We start from the raw sequence: 6,000 nt of genomic DNA on the forward strand, positions 1-6,000 counted from the left end.
CGTTAATTACCCGCATGTCTCAGGAGCCTTCACTTATATCCTCAGTGATAACTGGCATTAAAGCGGCATGTTTGAAGCAGCAATCTTATCTTTTAATCGCCTTAATTGCCCGTGCTTTGAGGATTTGTTCCCGGTGAAATCTCTGGACTTCAAAACAAAACAGACATGTGTATAACAATGCCTGATATAAAGGAAGGTAGGCCCCACCCCGCTGAGGGTCCAGGCATTTTCACGAAAGTCCTCCGCACGGAATACCAAGTGGCTGCTGGGAAACGCTTTGTTGTGCCATGATGGGGAATAGGGGTATTTGACTTAGATCTCTGTGATTGCTGTGGGGATGTGGCTACACTCCATATTTTGCAGTTTTCAATAAAGTCTGCGAGAGATTGGGACCAACATTCCTTTTCTGCTATTAATTTATCTTCTGCAGCTCTAAAACTGTGCAGTACAGCATGTATTTACACGAGAACATGTATATATGGACAAAATAATACCCTGCGGCGATTACACTGAAATTAAGCTTTTATCTTCAAAGCTGCTGATCCAATACGGAAAATATTAGATTCTATTTCTGATTACAGACACAAACGTGTCTCTCTGAAAACATGACAGGAATAATTTATGCATTTTAGCGAACATTTAATTGGAATCCCACCCAGTTTGTGTCTTTGTTCATATGTTCGGCTGTGAGTGTCAGCCTTGGCTGGCTTCATATAGAAGGATTAACCTCCGTCTGTTTGACTGATGCAGACACTAATGGAACACAATCTCTTTTGGAGATTATTGAGGTCTTCTGCAGATAAAGATGTCATCTCCTGAGGCTTTTGTTTGGATGGCTTTACACTTTTATCAGTCGCTCTTGGAGCCTGTCTGACCAAGGCGCTCACGCACCGCCTGCATCCAAGCTCACCTCAGACGCTTGGATGTCGGTCACAGCGGTCAAAGGAGCACTGGGGTTTTGCCACACAGTCTCTTTATCATCTTTACAGTTTACTTTTTTGTTTTCCTTCTGTACATCTGCTTTTCATCAGACAGCTGCGTGCACTTGATTTTCTGCAGACCTTGGCAATATCAGGTCGCCATACAAATTCTGCAAGTGGTTTGTTGCTCAATAGATTATCAAGTGATAATAGATTTCATGTGGAGGCAGTGATTGAAAAAGCCTTTAAAAACAAACTGTAGATGAAGCGTTGTGAGCAAGGTGGAACTGCTGAAATGGCCTTCTGATAAACTCACTGACACACTATATGATGTTTGTGTGCAGAGTCGAATTGATACTGAGTCCATCCCCAAAACTAAAGACCTGTATACAATATCATGCATAGCACTGGCCTAGCAGAGAGCATCGGTTTTCCCTTAGAATTAGTTCAAACACAAGATAAGTGTACAGGAAAATCAGCACACAAATCATTGCCAATTAATAATAAGTGGGGTAAGTGAGAATCTGCTGTCTGGGATTAAACTTTACTTCTACTGCGGTCAAAAAGTTCTCCTGTAGTAAAAAACAAATAATTGCATGAGTCATATGAACGTAAGAAACTGTGCGATATTATGTAATATGTGTTTATGTGCATCCCAACCTCCCCTCAAAACCCAAATTTTTTTAAATTAATAGAAAAGGTTAGCCAAGTTTGATTGTAGTCATCAGATTCCATTGAGTGGAAGCACTAAAGGACTCATCATATGTGAACCGCTGATTGAAAACAGTGAACCCTACACCTCTGGATGTTGTCTGGAAATGGAGAGCCAGGGAGCCTGTTTGGCTGACCTTTCTCATCATTAATCAACCGCAGCCGCCACAACTTCACATGAGGCTGACACGCCACTGCAAACAACACCACGCCACACTTAAACCTTCAAATACCACACTGATAATTTGCAATCAGTGTCAGTATGCTAATGAGATATAGCCCATCCAAAGGTCAGTCCAGTCCAAACTGTCCGACCCAGCTCGCATCATCCACGATGTGTGATGGAAAACAGGAACAGCTTCCTCTCTTTGGCAAATTTAAAGGTTCTTTATGTTTTGCTGCTTTGCATTAATGCGATAATTTAGAAACGACAGGAAATGTATTCATTCAACACGGTGGAGAGATTTTAATTGGAAGGGCAAGGGTCAAGATTTATTTGCTTAACATCAAACAAGGCCTGGAAATAACATAGAGGCTTCACCGTACGCCGCCTGTTGCATGTTCACACAGAGCTTTACATGTGAGCTTGGACCGTCACTGACCACACCATGCTGTGTAACATGAGAGCTGGGGAACTGGCAGTGGTAGAAAAGCTGGTATGATTGGGTTTAAGAGGCTTCCCTGGTCACATAACAGGGGACACCATGCTGGGAGAGACAGACAAGAGAACAGGGAGACGCCATGGAGATCAGGGCAGCCCTTACCGCAGGAGGGGCAGCTGGTTGACAGGGGGAGATTGGGTTTCTCTACAACTTGTTGCCTGGTGCTAAAGAAACGCTGGCATGTTTTGTAGAGACATCCTACCCCATGGCTGAAGGGCGATCGTCCCGAGCCGTTCACAGAGCCCAAATTCTGACCCCTGTGGTGCACCCGTAACCTTTTGGTCCCTTTACACTGATCTGTCATCCCTTTCCTGCCTATTGGTGCTCCTGTCATGTCTGAAAGTGGGAAGGGCTTGGTTGCTTGAGACTAACAAGAAGGTATGTGTTGTTTCCCAATCTCAGCTATCCCTTCAGGATGTCTCAAACTTGTCAGTGGTGACTCTCATTTTTGTTCCACCAGTCTCATAAAAAAACATCAGGTGTGTCTGTTGTTACTTTGCAAATGTCTCATATTACTTACGCAAAATGGAACTGAATCTAATCACCTTTGGCTTAATTCCTTGTGTGTTGGGGACCGCTGTGATGGGATCTGGGATCATACTAGGAAGGGCCTCTGACCCTCTTATTTTGGAAATCCAAAGCTATACTCTCATGTTTTTCTTCAAATTTGTCTAGAAAAAAAAAGGCCTGCACAGCTCTGCAGACCTCGCCTGCTCGGTTCTGCAGCACAAAGGGAATTTATCATGAAAGAAGCACAATCAATATCTCTCACCCCCTGCATGGCAAAGTAAAGTACAGCCCTGACTGTGAAGCCTGGCGGTGCGCTTTGTGAGGAAATGCAGCGTACCAGAGGAATTAATTAAACCAGGGAATGTCTAGCTGGTTAGTCCACATCCAGTGGTGGGAATGGTGCTAATGAGATGTGCTGAACATACATCGACGGGCTGTTATTGCAACATGGAAGATCACTGCACACCCTAATATCATATGCTCGTATAATCATTCACATGATGTATAATTAATATTTTTTATTCCCTTCTGGGGCCTCTTGGCAAGTAAAATCTGACAGTAATAATACTGTAAAGTATAATATCATGTTCTGATAGTTGTAGGAATTCAGTATGCAAATGCAACCAACCCTGAAATCCAAAATATGTAAATGCTTAGAAAGATCACTTTACATGCAACGGACAGCAGTTATGTCTAAATTTGTGTATTACACACACACACACACACACACACACACACACACACACACACACACACACACACACAGGTCTGGGACAGAAAACATGGGCTGTCCCAGACCCAAATCTCTAGGTCCATCAGAATCACCGTTGCCTGCACCCCCCTCAGTTTCTTGGGCTCTTTACGAGGGTAAATATTTACAAATGTGCACTCAATAACATCTGCTGCAGTTTGGGCTCAGCAACATGGAGAAACATGGTGGAAAAGACAGAGCGCATCATGAACTCGAGGGAACGTGCACAGTCTCGGGTTCCATACGGTACAGGCCTCAAATCCAACAAACAACTGGTCCCAGATGTAGGGCATGATGCAACGCAGATGGATTAAAAGCTCAGGGGAATATTTAGCATAAGGAATAGATAACTTGGCATTTGGCAGAACTATTACAGTGAAATATGGAGCAGCAGATGGGCCTTGGGAGCCAGTGAGCAAAGAAACGCTACTCCAAACCTGAATTTGGCAACTTTAAATTAGCACAGTTAGCCTATGTCTGGGGTGGCCAACCCACATGTGTGTAAGAATGTATGTCTGTAACAATGTAGCTCTTAAATCAAGAGCACTATAAAGTTAAAAAAAAGTTTTTGCACATCTTCTTTTAATTGTTGTTATGCTTGGGTGCATATTATTATTTTTAGGGCCATTCCTAATATTTTAGACTTGAAAATAATTTATCAGGAGATGAAAAAAATCCTATTTTGCAGGAATTATTAATTCATAATTGCCACAGCAGGTTTAATAGCAGCGGGTGGATCTTAGGCGTTTTAGGCTCTTGTCATTCCACAAAACAGAAGTTATTTTTGCAAACAATGTCATTTGGTTATTTAAACACTAGTTGATGGTCTTTTTTTTCCGTAAAGAAATTTAACATCTCGGTGAAATTAGCTTTATACAAAGTATCGCGAAATCTCGTAGTTTGGATCTAAAAAACGGGAGCGCTGTAAACACACCTGTAAACACACTGAGCACGCCAAGGTAACACTCGCGCGAGAGTTCGCGAGACTATGCGAGACTTTGTATTCAAGCTAATTTTACAAATAAATCCCCATTCTAAGGGACAAATCCATCAATTAATGTTTAAACAGCGGTTTTAATGCCGGGATGCCAGAAGTGTCATCGAGTTCAAAACACCAATAAGGTAAAAATAAAATAAATAAATATATATATATGTATAGAGTACATGCTCTTTTTATTGGATGATGTTGCAAATGTATATATTTCTATATGGACTTGCCTTTGTCCTGCGTGATATTTATGTCAATGGCTGGCCTGTAGACTTGAGATGAGCTGAAGCCTGCTTGTGTCAATCTCCTGCATGTATCGAGGAGTTTGTGACGTTTGTGACCTGCCGAATTGTCTATATTTCTGTGTACATCTGCACATGCACGCTGTGGCTCTCTGAAGTGCCACATATAAAGTGCAAGCGGGTGTTTTTCATTTTCTGGGGAATGTGCTTGGTTATGAATTGTTGTGATTATTGCAAATGATCATTATTGCATGTGTACTGTTATCACAAAGCAGACAGTATAATATATAAGTATGTGACTGCATCTTCTGATCAGTTATGTAGTAAATAAAAGGTATGAATGCAGCACACTTCAAGTACAAAATAATCAAATGCTCTTTTTACTATATACTAATATTACAACATATTTTAAAAGTAACATTGTGAAAGTGGAATCAAAACTGAAAAGCCAAGTTGTCGTCAGCCGTTGCGTAACAACTTTAAAATAGCTTTTGAGAGTTGTGTTAATATACTGAATCAGTGATGGTCTCTTTTGGTGGTTGTAGGAAAAAAAAAATTCTAAATGTCACCAATAAACAAAAGCTGCAAATATTTAGCAAACGGCCCACTCAGCGGATTCTGCAAACGTCATGAACAAGTTGAAGGGAAAGAGGAAGGAAAAGAGGACAAAGGAAGAGAGCTGAGCGACTTTGACCGAGTCACTTTGGTTGGCAAATACAACATTTTATATGTTGGCTTGGTTTACTCCTCTGACTGCACCTGCTGGCATATTTTAGAAACGAAAGCTTAGCTTTTTACAATATTACCTTCATTTTCTCTTATACATCAGAATTGCGTTCAGTTTGATGTTTATTTTGGGTCAATGTTCTAGTTGAGAGCGCCGTCTCTGCATTAATTACCATCTGTCAGTTTAACGATGGACTATATTAATACTAAAGCGTGTACCCAATAAACCAGAAGGCTCATTACGCTTTTGGGGTGCCGCGTCAAACCATGACTCATAAAAAAAAGTTGCCTAAGGCAGCTGCAGGGCAGCATTTCTCACTTATACAGGTATTATTTATGCAGGAAGTTGGTAAAGATCGCTTGGTGGCCGGTCCAACACATGGCTGATGGAGTCCAGCTTATATGACCTTGGTGCCAGAGGCCCTAGCGGCCATTGCCGCGGGAAACCATCGTGGAACGTGGAGATTTTTATGGTGCATTGTCCAATGTG

Source organism: Takifugu rubripes, chromosome 19, assembly GCF_901000725.2.
Source record: "Takifugu rubripes chromosome 19, fTakRub1.2, whole genome shotgun sequence".
Classification (NCBI taxonomy): Eukaryota; Metazoa; Chordata; class Actinopteri; order Tetraodontiformes; family Tetraodontidae; genus Takifugu; species Takifugu rubripes.